Source organism: Pleurodeles waltl, chromosome 4_1 (assembly GCF_031143425.1).
Source record: "Pleurodeles waltl isolate 20211129_DDA chromosome 4_1, aPleWal1.hap1.20221129, whole genome shotgun sequence".
Taxonomy (NCBI): domain Eukaryota; kingdom Metazoa; phylum Chordata; class Amphibia; order Caudata; family Salamandridae; genus Pleurodeles; species Pleurodeles waltl.
Genome location: NC_090442.1, coordinates 549,284,855 through 549,304,836, shown reverse-complemented (window position 1 = coordinate 549,304,836; position 19,982 = coordinate 549,284,855).

Genomic DNA, 19,982 nt, shown 5'->3' with positions numbered 1-19,982 from the left:
GTACCGTACATCCTGGTATGTGGACTACTGCAAGATAATGCATTGAGAATGCTTTGAGCAGTGATAGTTCCTAGGTTCTGCAATGGGGAGTTATAATCATCGTCAAGGATGCCGTTGGTGAGGGACTCAGAAGTAGGGATGGAAGGAGTTGCAATGCACTGCATCAGGATACCAAGATCATAGAAGGGGCTGGCAGGGCACCGTCAGTCCGACTTCCAAGGGTCAAGGACTTGGGTGGTACCACTTGGAGTACAAGACTCTCAGCTAGTAGAGTCCAGGTACTGACTTCAGGAGGGTTGGAGGCTTTTCTGTCCTAGAGGCTTTGATCATGAAGCCAGCCAACATGCTCTTGGAGTCAATCTGTTGGTACTGGAATCAAGATTAAGGTCCAGCCTGTTTTACTCAGGCAGGCAAGCATCGGAGCAGTAGAGCAGCAATCATTAGCAGTACAGCAGTCCTTCTGAGTCTTCAACAGGCCCAGAGGTGTACTAAAGAGTTGGGTCTGAAGATCCATGATCTATATTTGGAAGTAGGAGAAGGTTCTGGAGGTTCTAGAAGTTCCTACCAGCAGAGGTGTGTGGCCTCAGCTTGTCCGGGGTCTTAAAGACTATCATGGCCATTTGCAAGTGTGCTAGGCAGTGCCAATTTGATGTGCAAATGTGGTAGGTGATAGCTCCTTCCCCTCTTCTGGTACATCCTGCCACCTATTATTCCCCTTTGTCTCGTTGTCTGGGAACAATACACAAAGACCAACTGTCAGCCACATCTAGTCATGTGACTCAGGGGCAGACTGCAGATGTCAAATGGCTGGGACAAGAAACTGCCAATATCCTAAAAGTGGCATTTTCAGATTTGTGACTTAAAATCAGACTTTATCTTTCAGAGGGCTTTAAATTAGAATTCTTTAGATAACAAACTTGACATTCCGACCTGCTCCCAATTTAAAGTTCTCACTTATAATATGTAATAGAGGAACCCAAAGTTATGCTTTGGGAGAGGTAGACCTTGCAGTAGCAAAAAACAAATTTAAGAGTTTTTCACTACCATGACATGCAAAACCTAAAAGTACATGCTCAACTTTATGATTACACTTCACCCCAACCTCTGGGCTGTTTAGGGCCTACTGCAAGGATTACATATGTATTAAAATGTGTTTCTTTTAAAAATAAGGGTTTAGGCCTGTCAAAAGGTTTAGGTTGCCAGATTGAAACAGGCTGCCAAGGAAGGCATATATAAAGGGCTATTTATATGGGTGGCACAAATAGTACTACAGGCTAACATGTAGCCTTCAATTTACATGCCCTGGGTACATGAGGTACCACTTTATTAGGGACTTACAAGTAAATTAAATGTGCCATCTGGGTGTAAAGCAATTTTACCATGTGTAAAGGAGAGAGCACACACACTTTAGTACTGATAGCAGTAGTAAAGTGCAAAAAGTCCTAAGGTCAACAAAAACTAGATCAATAAATTTGAGGCGTAAGGAAAAAGGTTTGGGGGAAAGACTGCCCTAATGCTGACAGGTCCAATACATGTCTTCCACAGGTGAAAGTGTAGAAAGATACCCAACCTACTAGGAGTTCTCATCACTAAGGCGGAAGAACCTAGAGGGACTATCACCATTGGTGTGGTCTGTTCCAGGATGGTGTTCCACCATACAGACTATTACCTGTAGGGAGATGGACCACCTCAAGAGCTTGGGATTTTTACCCCTAAATTGCATGAGCCATCTGAGGAGCCTGTGATCTGCCTGAACCTGGAAATGATTCCTAAACAGGAATGGTCTCAGCTTCTTCAATGCCCAGATACAGCAAGTGCCTCCCTCTCAATAGCATTCCACCTCTGTTCCCAGGGAAGTAACCACCTGCTAATGAAGGCTACAGGTTGGTCAAGGCCCTCCTCATTTAACTGTGCTCAGACAGCCCGTATGCCAGTGCATCGGTCTACACAATGAATTCATTGGAGAAGTCAGGAACAGTGCGGAACAAAACTTGAGGGGTCCCCACTGCAAAATATATTAAGCCCCCCATGCAAGGCCTGCTTTAGCAATGGTGGCGCCTGGTGTGACAGTCTTTTTTTGGCACCCTCATCACCTCCTTCTCCAGGAATTCCTCAATACCACTATCCAACAGTGCTCCTCACCTCTCCATTGGCCCTCTCTGACATATATTTCTTTATTTTTAAGCGCTTCTTATAGTTTACCCGCAGCTTTTTAAGATGCATGGTACATGTTCTTTACAGTAGGCATATTATGCCTCTGCACTACTTTATGATGAGTAAAAACTGCCACTAGACACAATTCAGATCTTTCACTAGAAGTAGCATTAATCACCAGAGATATCTTGACATTTTTATTGTTGCCTGAAAAATGCTGGATGCACAAGCAAGTTCAGCGCTTCTAAACCTTTAAGTCATTTTTAAACACAGCACTCACACCAAACTTAGTGCACCAGTGGCACTGCCTTAAAGCCTCCACGCTTCAGACCCAGTCAAAACCTCCCTGGCCAGAGGCCTGTGCACAGTGCCTGGGAGGCCTTCTAGACCTTGGGAGGCCTTGAGTACAGGTGCTGTACACATGGCTTCTTTGAGAGAGCCAAAGGCTTTCTGACAGGCCTCTGTCTAGATCACATTTTTGGGCTGCTTCTTCACAGTTAGCTCAATTAAGGGGACAACAATGGTATCATAACTTTTAACAAACCTTTTGTAATATCCAGTGAGACAGCCAGGGATTGCCAGGCCATGGTAGCCGCCATCTTGGCCTGGAGTGGCTGCACCTTGCCCCTCTCCCACCATATGACCCAGACACACAGCACTTTAGGCCAGCAAACATGGAGTAAGGCAAAGTGATTGGGGGAAGACCACCCTAAGACTGACAAGTCTGACAAAGTTTGTGCATCCAACAGGAATAATATGACATTACCTGCCTTGTCTTCATCAGCTTATAATTGTAATCTTCCTTTTGGATTTTGATACCATTTTGCAAACAATAAAAAAGAGAAAATGAAAAGAAGAAGAGAAAGTGGTCACCCTTGTTGAGTTCTTTAGATATAAATGTGTGAAACATACTGATACTGTCCTATTACCTCCGATAGCTGTCTTGCACTTATGGTACAGGTTCAAGAATTCCCGTATACATGTATCCTCAAGTTTACCTCATACAATGTAGGTATGAGAAAATACATTAATACGTTATTAAATGCATTCCTAGAATTTAACATTATCCAGAATGAGGGAGAGTCCTGTCTACTGCTTTTACAATATTTTCTATCTACATATTTTTTGAATTTGGAAATCAGTTTTATAGAAAGCAGGTTTGACCAGTGTGTATTAATTTAATTTTTATTCATTATGTTATGCAGACTTGGGGATTGCACTATAACCTGGGAGATTATCCTGGCACTGAGCTGGTGTAAGTGTACTAAACCTAGGGCCTAATGGGACTACTTGAAAAGCTAGCCCTTCAACTTCTTGTGGCATTCAAGAAGTGAGGACGGGACTCTTATGTGTAGCAGCAGGCCATTCCATGCTTTAGGAGTGATGTAGGAGAAGGCTCAACTACCGGCTGTGGTTTTCTATATGCATGGGATTTGTGCAAGTAGGAGTCCAGATGAGTAGAGGTGTCTGGGAGATTTGTCAAAGCAGATGTGATTGTTGATGTGTCCTGGTCAGTGTTATGTATTGCCTTAAAAAAATGTGCAAAGAGTTTGACATGTGCTCATTTGTAAGTGGGGAGCAAGTGGAGCTCCTTCCAGTGTGGAGCGATGTGAGTGCACAGTGGGAGGTTGAGAGTGATCCTGCCTGCTAAATTCTGAATGGTCTGCAGCCTCCTGGTGAGTTTTTTGATGATCCAGGCATAAAGGGTGTTTCTGTAATCCAGCCTGTTTGTGAACAGGGCATATGTGATGGTTTTACAGGTGCTGATTGGAATCCATTTGAAAATCTTCCTCAGTATCTTCTGGATATTGATGCATGAAGCTGTGATGGCATTGACTTGGGCAGTCATGTTAAATTTGCTGTTGATGAGGATTCTGAGGTTCTTGGCGTAGGTGGTGGGTGTGCATGTCAGTCCTAGCTCTGTTGGCCACCAGGTCATGTTGGTGATCAGCTTTAGACAGTTGGGCCCTCATTATGACATTGGCGGTCTTTTGCGAGGACTGCTGTGGTGACAGCTGCCAACAGACCGCTGCAGAGGTGGCAATCCGCCTGACACATAATGACACACAAGCACAAAACTGACAGAGACCAGCCACAACCACAAATCTGCCAGACCCAATGGAGGTGAAAAACTGTCAGACCCACCACTATCCCTGCTATTCTTGCAACATACCACCCACCAAATAATGAACCATAAATCACCACAGCAGTCACTCAACAGTGGTTACCCATTTGCGGTGCGGACCGCTGCGGTCGAATTGACTACTCCACACCAACAGAAGCCAACATTGGCCAGATTGAAAAGCCCACACCTGACACATATAAACACACTGTACACACCCACCAACAGCACTATAAAACACCCCCCCACACAACCCTCAAGTCTTTGCAAACACGAAAAACGACCTACATGTTGCCAGCCCAAACATTTACAGAACTGCACACACAACCACAACCACCTATACACCTGTCACACATCACACACCACACACCATACCTCAACACCTGACACCTTCTGCACAACACACACACTACACAATAGGTATGTCCCCACAAAAGAACCCCTGTTTCACAGATGCAGAGTTGTGGGTGATAGTGTAAGAAATCATCAGGGTATGGCCACAGCTGTTTGGTGCTCAGGTCCAGAAAATATCCATTGCCAGGAAGATGGAGCTATGGTGGAGGATCGTGGACAAGGTGAACTCTGTGGGAACCTATCCACACACTAGGGACAACATTCGAAAGAGGTGGAATGACCTATGGGGGAAGGTACGTGCAATGGCCTCAAGGTACCTCAGTGCCATAATGAAGACAGGTGGTTGATCCCCACCTCCTCCTCCACCAGTTTACAGCCTGGGAGGAGAAAGTCTTGGCTATCCTGCATCCAGAGGGCCTCACTGGAATCACTGGAGGGACACTGGTAAGTCACCATTACTACCCCACCACCACTGATACCTGCATGGCATGTCACCCCCTAACCATGACTCCCTTCACCCCACTCTATCCCATCCAGAGAACCACCCCCATTACTACCCTCAACTGTGAACCCCTCATGCCCTACCCACTGCAACCACACCCCTCCCAGTTCTGCATGCACACACATCCTACAATCCATCATCATACACTAACAAAAGGTGGAAGCACAACACCCATTCCATAGGGAAAGCCAGAAATGCTGAATATGGAACTGGCAATGACTGTAACAAACCTTTTACATGTCCACAGGTACCCCAGCCAATGTCAGCAGTGACCATGTGCCACGGCAACCCAGTCCTCCACCAAAAGGAGCCCTCAGTGATGACAGCAACTCTGGATGTCTCTGTCTGGATGAGCTCCCTGGCCCATCTGGGACCACTGGTCAGTCAGGTACCACAGTCAACACCCAGTCCACCACAGGACCCCAATCTGACTCCAACACCACAGCATCCACCCAACAACCCAAAACCTCTGTCCCCAGGACATGTCGATCAACAGTGTGCCCAACTGTACAGTGACTCGAGTCGACACCACACAGACAAGACAATGAAGGGCCTGGTGTTAGTGGGCACACAGTGCAGGGGACACAGGCACAGGGGGCCAGGGCCAGTGGGAGGTTAGCCATGTGCCAAGGGGAGGCCCAACCCAGGGAACCAACTGTCCAGGAGCCACTCACAAATGTATGAGAGCCTACCAGAAAATCTCAGGACAGGATGGACCAGGTGATTAATATCTTGCAGGAGAACCAACAGCTGCAGGGGGGATACCACCAGGAGCTAATGCAGCAGTTGCAGGGCTTAAATACCAACATGGTCACCATTGCAGGGGTGCTGGGTGACATAGCCAACATAATGCGTGAGTACAAAACACACCAACGGGCCCCTTCCACTATCCAGTGTACACACTAGCCTTCAACATCTGCTGTAGCTAGTGGACAGGAGGACCTCCCACAAGACTCACAGGAAACCAGCACCCCTCCCTCTACAGCAGGAGAACCACCCGCAAACATTCCCTGTGACCCAGACAGACACCAGAGACTGTAGCCAAGACCCAAACCACAACCAGGAAATTAGCCCCTCCTAAATGTCTCCCTTGTGCCCCACTGAGACAACATTTTCACTTTGGACTTCCATTGCTCCTAATCCTATGGCCCCATGGATAATATACCTGTGCTGCAAACCAACTGGGCCACTACACTGAAGATTTTATCTACCATCACCCCACTCTAGTCCTTGTTCCCTCCTTTTTGTCACTTCAGTAAACAGCCTTGAACACAACTGAAGTATCTGTGCTTTATTTAACACAAAATTCAATGTCTTGACCTGTATAATCCTGTGCAAATGGCATGTAAATTGTGAATCCATCCACCAAATGTGTGAAAGCAGTCTGTAGTCATCACATTAGTTCTCAGTTGTGACCACACCAATATCTGCAAAAAGAGAAAGCATTAGTGACAATCAATTGAGAAGTAAAGGTATTAGAGCATTTTGAGTCCCTGTTACATAACAGCCTACATTCAGCTGGTCACTTCTACTCAGTAATTTGCACAGCAATTGACTCCAAACACCATCAATGAGTAGAAGCAACCCATTTCAGGCCCTCACACAAGATGCCACAGTACGAGCTATGCCATGTTGTCAGCAAGCCAATCCCTCCTCTGGACCACCCAGTCTGGGCAACACTGTCAGGGAAATAGAAGTCGCAGATTGGTTGTGTAAGCACATTGTAAGTCACATGACATTCCTTGTAACATATGCTAAGTACTGTATGGGAATATGGCAGTTTGCAGTGGCCATGTACTTGAGAAAGCTAAACTATTGACACATTGCATGGGCAGAATAAGCATGTACAACATCACCATAACACTGGCACGACTGACCACAGATGGAAAAGTGTCAACTCACGTACTGCACACATTTTTGCTTGGCACAACGCAGCAGACACACAGCACTTAACTGTAATGGAGGTATGACTAGAAGTCCAGTCTTACCTGAGTGTCATTGGAAGTACTGCTGTATCAGATGTGTCCTGTTGTCCACATCCTTCTCCTACTCCTCATCACTGTCTTCAGTGTCCCCTGCTGCTCCTGGTGCATTGTCTTCCCCCTCCTCCTGCAGGAATGGCACATGGCATCTGAGGAAGCCACCACTATGTGGCAGACCTTCCCGGGGTGTAGAGTAGGGATCCACTAGATAAATGTAGGCACCAGAACCTGGCTTTCAGTAGCCCAAAAGTCCTCTAAATAACTCTTCTGGTCCGACCATGTGCTTCATTGTACCGATTCTCTGCCCCTGTCCTCGGATTCCTCACTGGTGTCAACAGGTAGGATAGGTTTAGATAGCCAGAGTCACCTGGAAGTAGTGAGAGAGACACATTACTTATGTACAGTGGCACAGAGGACAACTTCAGGTGGCATACAGTGACATACATTGTGTGAAAACTCAAGCTCACCTATGAGCCACATTCTCTCCCTCTGTAGTCATGCCATCACCTGTGGGATGCTGCTATTCCTCAATACATAGGCATCATGCACAGATCCGGGGAACTTGGCAGTAACGTAAGACATATATTGATCTACAAGGCACACCATCTGAACATTGATTGAGTGTTAACTCTTTCTATTCCTGTAGACCTGCTCATTTGTCCCGAGAGGGATCAAGGCAATATGTGTACCGTCAATGGCCCTAATCACATGTGGTATGTGTCCCATGGTGTAGAATGCAGCCTTCACAGAGGGCAAATTTTCACTCTGGGGGAATGCGATATAGCTAGTCATGTGTTTCATCAAGGCAGCCAAAACTGTTTTATGCAAAATCGAAAACATGGGCTGTGAGATTCCTGCAGCCAAACCCACAGTCACCTGGAAAGAACCACTTGGCAGGAAGTGGAGCACTGTCAGGACCTGTAATGCAAGGGGTATTGCTGTAGTGCTACGAATAGGAGGAATCAGATCTGGCTCCAATTGTTGACACAGTTCAGTGATTGTGGCCCTGTCCGGATGATAGGTCATAATAATGTGCCGTTCCTCCAGTGTAGCCAAGTCAACTAGGGGTCTGTACACAGGTGCTTGCCTCCTCCTCCTCCTCTGCAGTGGATGGTATCTAAGTAAACCAAACATCAGAAGTGTGTGACTACAGGGAGGCTGGACACACAATATCACAGGACACAGAGCAGTCACATCCAATAAACTCAAATAATGATTGTAATTTGCACTGGTGTCCTCTACATGCAAACGGACTTCCTCAAAAACTAGCAATACTGTTCATTAGCCATTGTGTCACACAGATGTAGTCGGGGTTGTGCGTTGTGATTAGTAGCATCCCATTTGAAATGTACTGTCAACTACTCATCTTCATGCAGTGCACTAGTATGAGATCTAATTTGAGTGCCAGAGTCCACAAGCCAACCAAAGTACTTAGCGAACAGGAATTGCATTGGTGTCTACCATCAGTACCTATGATGCACATTAAATTGACCACCATGAGTACCAGTATTAGGAATTGGCAATTGCCTGTCCTGTATGCAAGGACAGGAGGAAGGGACCTCACTCCACCGGCGTTTGGAGTCATGGCGGAAGGCGGTCTGCACTGCTGTGCAACTCCTCATTGGTTAACATGGAAGTCTATGGAGCACAGGAACCAATGGTGATCACCGCTGGTGGTGACGGTGTTCACCGGCGCGGACGTGACCCGCATTTTCTCTATCCCACCTCACTTGATTCCTGACTCTCAAAACATCAACATCTCCAATACGTGTGCTGCTGTGTCCTGTGTCTGGAAGTCGCGATGGCCCATACTAGAGGGGATAGGGACCCAGCCTTCACATCGGACGAACTGGAGAAGCTGGTGGATGGGGTCCTACTCTTTTATGGACAGTTGTATGGGCCTCCACACCAACAGGTGAGGCCATTTTGGGTACTTTGTATGGGGCATGGATATATGTAGAAGAATGTGTGTGCTTCCAGTGTGTTATTTGGAGAGTGTATTTTTGCTGCATGCAATGTGTATGTAGCGGTATGAGTAATTTGTGAGGTCAATGTGGGATGTATGCAGTATGTAAGCCATTACTGTAACAGAATGTATTGTTGAGTTAATGGTGTCCTTTCATCTGTGTTCCCCATCAGTGTCAGTGTCCATCAGAAAAAAGGGTTATGGCGTGCCATTGCCAAGGATGAACGGACCCTGGGGGTTCATATCTGGCGGAGCACCCACTGTAGAAACAGGTGGGAGGACCTGCGACGCTGGGCCCTGAAGACCACGGAGGCCCAGCTAGGGACATCCTCCCAACGAGGAAGGGCTGCACCTTCCAGACCCAGACCCCACCTAATGGCCCGCATACTGGCAGTGGCCTTTCCGGAGTTGGATGGATGTTTGAGGGCAGCACAGCAGCTGCAAGGGGGCGAGTAAACTCAGTGTGGAATTCTTTCTTGATGCCTGCCATGTTGTATGGGTACAAGGTTCTACTCAGGCGGATGGTCCAATATGCCAGTTTTGCTACTCATGTAAAGTCCTGCATAGCAATGAAGAGTGGTATGTACACTTGGTATTGACAAGTAGCTGGCATTCCATGGCAGACATGGCTTACTGAGTCCCAGTTGGTGTGCAGATGGTAGTGTCTGTGTTCATTTTTACTGTAGTTCCCAGGCAATGGTTTGGTATTGTGGTTCATACTGCACAGTGTTAGTCTAAGTGAGTCCTTGTAATGTGCATGCCATATGTGCTGTTGTTTCTAAAATTGACCTGTGCTCCCTTTCTTTCTCCCCTCCCTCTCTCCTTTTGTCATCCTGTTCTTGTGTGTATCAGCATCATCTGGCAAAGAAGCAGGGGCACCGGTGAGTGGGGGAGCTGCAGCCCACGGGACCCAGGAGGTAGAGAGCACAGACGCTGAGGGGACCAGTGGGTTGGAGGGTGAGGGGAGCACCACAGGGCAGACAGGAGCTGATACTACTGACTCTCATTCCTCCTCCGATGGAAGCTCGCTGGTGGTGGGACCCCTCTAGGACCACCCCAGCTACTTCACCTTCCTCCACCCCCATACCAGCAGTGCCCTCCCAGTAGCCCCCCACCCAGTTGCCCATGCCCACTTACCCAGGAGGGTGGGCGTCTCCTTTGGCCCAGGCACCTTAGGTCATGCCCCTGTCAGCCCTGCTTCCCTCACTGAGGAGGCTATTGACCTCCTGAGATCCATCTTTGTAGGGCAGCCAACCATAGTGAATGCCATCCAGAGGCTGGCATCCTAGATGCAGCAATGCAATGCCTACCTGGAGGGCATGCACAGTGGCATGGCTGCCCTATAGAGATCGTTTCAGACTCTGGCCTCCTCTTTAATGGCAGCCAGTGTCCCTGGTTTTTCCATCCATGTAGGAAGCTGGCCTGGTGTGTAGTGGGTACCTAAGGTACTTACACCTTATACCAGGTCAAGTTATCCCTTATTAGTGAAGTGTAGTCACTGTCCAGAAGCCAGGCTGTCCTGAGGTAGCTGTAGGCAGAACAGTCAAGGCTGAACTTGGAGACATGCAAAGCTCTTGCAATACCACTGTAGTTACACAGTACTTACACAAAAGAAAGACAATACTCAGGCCCTCATTACAACCCTGGTGGTTGGTGATATAGTGGCTGTAATACCGCCAACAGGCCCAGCGGTAATAAATATGAAATTATGGCCACGGCGGAAACCGCTCAGACAGACAGCCACTTTAACACATGACCGCCAGGGCGAAATCAACAGGCACCACGGCGGTAACTGCCTACAGCCAGGCGGAAGACAATGTTCCACCCACTGTATTATGAGACACCAATCCGCCACCTTTTCCAGGGCAGTACCAATGACATCAAAAGCCTGGCGGAAACACTGCACAGAAGGGAAATGACTCACCTCTGGAGACTCAAGGAAGAACTATGCCGCAATGGAGCCCGAGTTGCATCTGTAACCCATGCTCTTCTACGTTCTTCTCCACTACGAACACCAAGGACAAAATGATTTGATTAAAGTGAGTGTAATAAGATAAAATAGTATAAATACGTGCAACTAAATCAACAACTATATACATATTTACAAATGTAGGGACACTGCCCAGTCCTCAATGTCCGAGGGCCACAGGGCCACATCACATAGTCCAAGGCCTCACCTCACTCCTACAACAACATGGAGAGAACACTGCAGGGGCATCTGGTCGAAAAATAGCAAGGCACCTCAGAGGGGACGGGGAATGGGGGGGCACCTCAGCCGGAAGATGGTACAATGCCACTGGTCCTGGAGGAGGCAAAATGCCCTGTGCTCTGTCCTGGGGAGTGCAAGGCCACAGTCACTCAAGTGGGTGACTTTCCCACTGGCTCTGGAGGGGGTAACATGCCCTGTGCTTGATCCTGGGGAGTGCAAGGCTACAGTCTCTCAAGTGGGTGGTTTTCCCACTGGCTCTGGAGGGGGCAACATGCCCTGTGCTTGATCCTGGGGAGTGCAAGGCCACAGTCTCTCAAGTGAGTGACTTGCCCACTGGCTCTGGAGGGGGCATTGTGCTCAGTGAGCTTCATCCTGTGGAGGATGGGGTGAGTGGATGGCTTCTCCACTGGTTCTGGAGGGGGCATTGTGCCCAGTGAGCTTCATCCTATGGAGGATGGGGTGAGTGGATGGCTTCTTCCACTGGTTCTGGAGGGGGCATTCTGCCCAGTGAGCTTCATCCTGTGGAGGATGAGGAGAGAGGATGGCTTCTTCCACGGGCTCTGGAGGGGGCTACATGCCCTGTGCTTGATCCTGGGAGTGCAAGGCCACAGTCTCTCGAGCGGGTGACTTGCCCACTGGCTCAGGAGGGGGCAACATGCACTGTGCTTGATCCTGGGGAGTGCAAGGCTACAGTCTCTCAAGTGGATGGCTTCTCCACTGGTTCTGGAGGGGGCATTGTGCCCAGTGAGGTTCACCCTGTGGAGGATGTGGTGAGTGGATGGCTTCTCCACTGGTTCTGGAGGGGGTATAGTGTCCAGTGAGCTTCATCCTGTGGAGGATGGAGTGAGTGGATGGCTTCTTCCACTGGTTCCAGGAGGGGGCATTGTGCCCTGTGATGCAGATGCAGATGGCTGCACCACTATTGTTGGTGGTAGGGGCTCCGACTGAGTCCCTGCCCCAGGTCTCTTGTCTCTAATGCCTGCTGTTGCAGGCCCTTTGCCCCTCCTTCCTGCAGCTGGGGCTGCCTCCTTGCCCTTCTATCCAGCGGCTGGGGCTGCCTCCTTGCCCTTACTTCCTTCAGCTGGGGCTGACTCCTTGCCTTTCCTTGACACACTTGGGCTGGCACCCTGTCTGTTTGGCTGGCTGGTGGCCGGGATCCTTTCCCACCTGGAGTAGTTGGGGACACTACTGTGCTCCTGGACTGGGTGGCTGAGGTGCTTGCCTGGGTTTTGACCGACATGAGGGACGGGGTGGGGTAGGGAAGAGGTCAGTGGTGGAGAGGAAAAGTTTCTTAGGGACATTTGGATGGGAAGAGGGAGATGGTTTGGGAGTGGAGGAAGAGGGAGTGGTGGTAGGAAGTGTCTGTCTGCTGTGTTTGTGTGCAGATGCATGGGCTGGATGCTGTTATGAGGTGGATGGCTGTTGGGTATCTGAGTGCTTGTGTTTCTGTACTTTGGGAGGAGGGGGCACAGACACAATGGGAGAGGACACAGGGGATGTGTGAATGGATGTGGGGGTGGTGACTGCCAGTGAGGGGCATGTACTGATAGGTGTGCTGGTGATGGTGGTAGTGGATGAGGATGTAGGGCATGCAGGTGTGAGTGGAGACATAACTGGGAGGGAGGTGGACAACGAGGAAGAGGGGGCCACAGTAGAGGCAGTGGATGTTGGTATGTTTGCTTCTGGATGGTGTTTGTGTGAGTGCCTGTGGGATGAAGTGTGATGCTTGTATTTGCCATGTCCACTCTTGTGTGTTGTCCTGGGTGCATGCTCGTCTGACTGTGCTTGGGATAGGTTGGGGTTAAGGGGAATGGGATTGAGTGGAGGAAGTTGGAAGGGAGAGGTTGGGAACAGGGACAAAGGCTGACATCAGAGAGGATGCCAGATCCTGGATTGATCTATGTTGGGCTGCCAAGCCAGTGTGAATGCCCTCCAGGAATGCATTTATCTGTTGCATTTGGGCTGCCAGCCCCTGGATGGCATTCACAATGGTTGACTGCCCCACAGAGATGGATCGCAGGAGGTCAATAGCCTCCTCACTCAGGGCCAACTGGGGCAGAGGCTGAGGTGCCTGGGGCGAAGGAGATGCCCACCCTCCTAAGTGAGCGGTCACGGGAAACTCGCTGAGGGGTTGCTGGGAGGGCGATGCTGGTACGGGGTGGCATCTGTACCTGTAGCTGGGGTAGTCACAGAAGTGTCCGCCACCATCAGGAAGCTCCTATCGAAGGAGGCATCTGTGTCCAAACTGTCCCCTCCTGTCTCTGCTGTGAGCTCCCCTCGCCCTCAGTCCCACTGGTGTTCTCACCGTCAGTGGATTCGGCCTCCTGGGTCCTGTGGGATGCAGCTCCCTCCGTCACCGGTGCCTCTGCTCCTCTGCCAGATGATGCTAATGCACATAAGGACAGGGTGACAAAACAAAAAGGGGGGGGAGACAAAGGATACACTTGGTCAATGGTGCCACCAACACCACTGTTGGTGTACACAACACACTCACACACAGGGAACAGCCCTATGCACTAGACAATGCACTACCAGTCACAATGCTACTCACCAGCCCATGGATAGGGACACCTAATGCCAATTGCAGCATACCTGAGACCCACAGACCCCTGCCCAGTAGTAGATGACTACTAGCTTGGTTGGAGTACTTACACATCAGAACCCTGCCGAACATTGGACCTACCCTGCAGTGCCAGGCCTGGGATAGGGGCACCCATAGGGCCCACCCCCCCATAGGGCCCACCCCCCCATAGGGCCCACCCCCCCATAGGGCCCACCCCCCCATAGGGCCCAGGTGGATACCACCCCACCAGGCACAAGTCGTATATTATGGCACTGTACTCACCCTCTTGTGGCTGCTGAGATGCCCCCAAGCGCCCATCTAGCTCTGGATAGACCACCTCCAGTATGCAGGCCATCGGGGGTCAGGGTTCGACAGGCACCCCTTCCTCATTGGGAGGCCATCCCCAGCTGGGCCTCCACCATCTTCCATGCCCACCGTCTCTGGTCCTCCCACCGTTTCCGACAGTGGGTGCTCCGCCTGCCCTAGACCCCCAGTGTCCACACGTCCTTGGCGATGGCACACCATATAGCCTTCTTTTGATGGGTGCTGACCTGCAGGGAAATAGACACAGGAAAAGGTATTAGTCCGACCGTCCTGCCTGTTACACTCATGGCCCACCATGCCTCTACCCATCCCCATTAGCACACATGTGGGCCACCATACATGCTGCGCACTGCCCAGGCCCATCCACCACCCACCCCCTACATGAGGCCTTCACACAGCACTCCATGCATTCACGCCCCATGCATAGTACTCACAGTGTACTCACCTGTTGATCCGGAGGCCCATATAGCATTCGGTACTGGGGTAGGACCCCATCCACCAGTCTCTCAAACTCCGCCGAGGTGAAGGCAGGGGACCTTTCCCCAGTCACACGAGCCATGGTCAGTTCCAGACACAGGTCACAGCAGCACATGCAGTGTAGGTCCTCTCCTGTTGAAGGTCAGGGAGAAAGTGAGGAATCAGATAGAAAATGGCAGTGACGTCCTCGGCGTTCATCACCATTAGCCACTGTACCCCATAGGGCCCAATGTTAATCAATGAGGAGTTGCACGGAGGTTCTCGACCACCTCCTGCAACAGCACACAATGTCAGCGGAATTACCTCATTTCCACCTGTCCCTCCATACAGGACAGGCGGACGCCATTTCAGAGGGGGTGCAGGCCATGGATCCTAACTGTGCCACAGTACACAAATGCACCATTTGGACATCTCCAACAAAATACTGTTACAATCACAACATGCAATGAACTGTAGAGGTTGGAATGTTGACATAATGACCAGCTGCTCACTATTTTACCCCATAGTTTGCAACCGCTGCGGATGAATAGGAGATGGAGATACCTCCCGTGTACAGACCCCTGGTGGACTTGGCAACAAAGGAGGACAGGCACATTTTCCTCAACTATAGACTTGACAGGGACACAATCACTGAGCTGTGTGTCCAATTGGAGCCTAACCTAATCTCTGCTATCTGTCACCCCACCAGGATCCCCCCTCTTGTGCAAGTGCTATCAGTTCTCCATTTCCTGGCAACTGGCTCCTTCAAAGTGACAGTGGGCTTGGCAGCAGGAATATCTCAGCGAATGTTTTCAATAGTGCTGAACAGAGTGTTGTGTGCCCTGATTAAGAACATGTACAGCTACATCATTTTCCCCCAGGTGGAGGATTTGGCCACAGTGAAAGCTGATTTATATGCAATGGGACATATCCCTGACATTATTGGGACTATTGATGGAACACATATTGCATTTGTTCCACCCCCAACCCCCCCTCCCCGTGAAATGAACAGGTGTTCAGAAATCAAAAGAGTTTTCACTCCATGAATGTGCAGAGGGTGTGCCTGGTGGACCAGTACATCTCCCACATCAATGCAAAATATCCTGGGTCTCTGCATGTTGCCTTTATCCTGATGAATAGCAGCATCCCAAATGTGATGGCTCAACTCCAGGCACAGGGTGTAACTAATAGGTGAGCCCTGGTTCCTACCCAGTATATGTTGGCGTATGGGTATGGTGTGGGCCCTAAAGGTTAGTGTGTGGCTAACAGTTGTCCCTCGATATTTGTAGGTGATTCTGGTTACCCCAACCTCTCATGGCAATTGACCCCTGTCAGGAATGCCAGGACAAGGGGAGAGGAACGTTACAATGAGGCACCTGGGTGAAAAAGAAGGATAATAGAAAGGACATTAGGCCTCCTGAAGGCCAGGTTTTGTTGTCTCCATCTAAATGGTGGATCCCTGTGCTGCTCACCCAAGAAGGTCTGCCAGATCATCGTGGCATGCTGTATGTTGCACAACCTTGCCTTGCGCCGCCATGTGCCTTTTCTGCAGGAGGAGGAGGAGGCTGGAGATGGCCATGTGGCAGCAGTGGACCCTGTGGACAGTGAATATGAGGAGGCAGAGGATGAGGATGAGGACAACAGAAGTGCAATTATTCGTCAATACTTCAAATGACACACAGGTAAGTTAGTGTAACTTCACATTTAATTGACAGTTTTGTGTTTGACATTGTCACTGGAAGGCTGTGATTTCCCACTTCTATGGCCACTCACTGTACCCTTTGGCAACTCTTTCTGCAGATGTTGGTGCCCCACTATCGCTCCTGGTGTGTTCACTGCAGCCAACTACAGGTCTTTCCTATGTATACATTACTGTACAGTTCAACTGCAATGTTTAAACTTTGTTAAACGAATACATACTTAAATCAGTTGATATACTCCATACTTGTATTTTTTCAAAAGGTGTTTATTTAACTGCTAAGAGGTAGAGGGGGGAGTGCAATGGGCTGGGGTGATGATGGAGGAAAGTCCAAGATAGAGTCCAGTCAATTTGTATCACAAGTGCATTGTCCAAGGAGACATGGGAAGGGGAGCAATGGCAGTTCAAGGTAGACAGGGTGACAGAGTGGGACACAAGGGTAACAATCAGGAGAGTATTATTTCCTGGTGGGAGTCTTGGCAATAGTCTCTGGCTTCTGCCTGGATCACAGGAAACGTTTGCGGGGTGGCTCTCCTTCTGCAGGGGGAGGGGTGCTGGTGGCCTGTTGTTCCTGTGGCGGGACCTCCTGTCCACTAGCGGCAGTGGAGGGCTGTTAGGTGGTTTGGCTAGTGTCAGGGGCCCGGTGGTGTGCCACTGCCTCCCTCATAGTGTTGGCCATGTCTGCCAGCACCCCTGCAATGGAGACCAGGGTTGTGTTGATGTCCTTCAAGTCCTCCCTGATCCCAGGTACTGTGTCCATCCTGCAGCCGCATGTTCTCCTGCAACTCATCCAGTATCTGGCCCAGCGTATCCTGGGACTGTTGGTATGTTCCCAGGATCGTGGTGAGTGCCTCCTGGAGAGTCGGTTCCCTTGGCCTGTCCTCCACCTGTCGCACAGCAGTCCTCCCAGCTTCCCTGTTGTCCTGTGCCTCTGTCCCCTGAACCGTGGGCCCACTGCCACTGACCCCAGGTCCCTGATTGTCCTGTGTTTGTGGGGTGTCTGGGGTCCCTATAGTGGTGGACACACTGCTGATTGACGTGTCCTGGGGATAGAGGTATGGGCCCGCTGGGTGGATGCTGTGGTGGTGTTTCCTGAGGGGGAGGCTCTGTGGTGTTGTGAGACTGCCTGGGTAACCGACTGTCCGGAGATCCCTGATGGGCCAGGTTGGTCATCCAGATCCTGGCAACCAGAGCTGCTGTCATCACTGTGGGCCTCTTCTGAGGGGGGACTGGGTGTTGCTGGCACCTCTTCTCGGATGACATTGGCTGGGATACCTGTGGGGATGTAATTGCAGTGTTATTGTTTCTGCGTGTGACATATTGTGCATGGGTGTGTTGCCCTCTATGGTTGTTATTGCCCTGGCAGCTTTGCCTTGTGTGAGTTATTAGGTGGGCTAGGTGATTCTCTGTAGTGTGCATGCAGTGGTGATAGGTTTCAATGCAGGTCTATGAGGGGTGTCCATGCATTGGTGTTGTATGCAGGGCTTTGTATTGCGATTAGTGGGTTGTGATGGTGAGGTATGTGGGAGGTGGTAGAGTGATGGGAGTGAGGGTAGGGGTGGGGGTATGTGATGGTGCAGGAGGCTGGCCTGGCTTATAGCGGGTACCTTGTGCTACTTACACCTTGTGCCAGGTCAAGTTATCCCTTATTAGTAGATTAGAAGTGTTCTAGCAGCTTAGGCTGATAGAGGTAGCTATAGCAGAGCAGCTTAGGCTGAACTAGGAGACATGTAAAGCTCCTACTATACCACTTATATCACTTAGCACTACAGTATATCTAGAAAACACAATACTCAGAGTTACTAAAAATAAAGGTACTTTATTTAGTGACAATTTGCCAAAAGTATCTCAGAGGATATACTCCCTTAGGAGGTAAGTAAAATACACAAAATATACACACAAACCAAAATCAGGTAAGTAAACAGTTAGAAAAGTAGTGCAAACACTTTAAAACATAATAGAATGCAATATGAGACAATAGTCCTAGGGGCAACACAAACCATATACTCTAAAAGTGGAATGCAAACCACGAATGGACCTCAGGCCTAGTATAGTGTGTAGAGGGTCGCTGGGAGTGTAAGAAAACACTAAGGGTGTCCAAGATACCCCACCTCAAGACCCTGAAAAGTAGGAGTAAAGTTACCCTACTGCCCCAGAAAGACAGTAAAGGCGAGATAGGGGATTCTGCAAAGACAACAACTGACTGCAAAGCACTGAAGACGGATTCCTGGACCTGAGGACCTGTAAAGGAAGGGGACCAAGTCCAAGAGTCACGCAAGTGTCCGGGGGGCAGGAGCCCACTAAACCCTGGATGAAGGTGCAAAAGGACTACCTCCGGGTGGAAGAAGCTGAAGATTTTGCAACAACAGAAGGTGCCAGGAACTTCTCCTTTGGTCAGAAGATGTCCCACGGCATGTTGGAGGATGCAGAGTTGTTTTCATGCAGAAAGATAGCAAACAAGCCTTGCTAGCTGCAAGAGTTGCAGTTGAAGGTTTTGGGTGCTGCCATGGCCCAGGAAGGACCAGGAGGTCGGCCCTTGCAGGGGGAGACAGAGGGGGCGCTCAGCAAGACGGAGAGCCCATGCAGAAGCAGGCAGCACCCACAGAAGCACCTGAACAGGCGTTCAGAAGCGAGTTGGGCAATGCAGGGCGGAGTGCTGGGGACCTGGGCTTGGACCTGGGCTAAACTGTGCACAAAATAAGTCTTGCAAAAGTGCACAGAATCCCTAGCAGCTGCAGTTCACGCAGTACACAGGATTACTGTCTGGCTTGGGGAGGCAAGGACTTACCTCCACCAAATTTGGACAGAAGGGCCACTGGACTGTCGGGGACAATTGGATCCAGCTCCTGTGTTCCAGGGACCACGCTTGTCAAGATGAAAGGGGGTCCAGAGGACCAGTGATGCAGAAGTTTGGTGCCTGCGTTGGAAGGGGGAAGATTCCGTCAACCCACGGGAGATTTCTTCTTGGCTTCCAGTGCAGGGTGAAGGTCGACAGCCCTGAGAGCATGCACCACCAGGAAACAGTCGAGAAAGCTGGCAGGATGAGGTGCTACAATGTTGCTGGTAGTCTTCTTGCTACTTTGTTGTGGTTTTGCAGGCGTCCTGGAGCAGTCAGCAGTCGATCCTTTGTCAGAAGTCAAAGAGGGAAGTGCAGAGGAACTCTGGTGAGCTCTTGTATTCGTTATCTGGTGAGAAACCCACAGGAGAGACCCTAAATAGCCCTCAGAGGAGGATTGGCTACAGAGAGAGGTAAGCACCTATCAGGAGTGGTCTCTGACTTCACCTGCTGGCACTGACCACTCAGAGGTGTCCATTGTGCCCTCACACCTCTGCATCCAAGATGGCAGAGGTCTGGGACACACTGGAGGAGCTCTGGGCACCTCCCGTTGGGAGGTGCTGGTCAGGGGAGTGATCACTCCACTTTCCTTTGTCCAGTTTCGTGCCAGAGCAGGGTTGGGGGATCCCTGAACCTGTGTAGACTGGCTTATGCAACGAGGGCACCATCTGTGCCCTTCAAAGCATTTCCAGAGGCCAGGAGAGGCTACTCCTCCCAGGCACTTCACACCTATTTCCAAAGGGAGAGGGTGTAACACCCTTTCTCCGAGGAAATCCTTTGTAATGCCTTCCTGGGACTGGGCTGCCCAGGCCCCA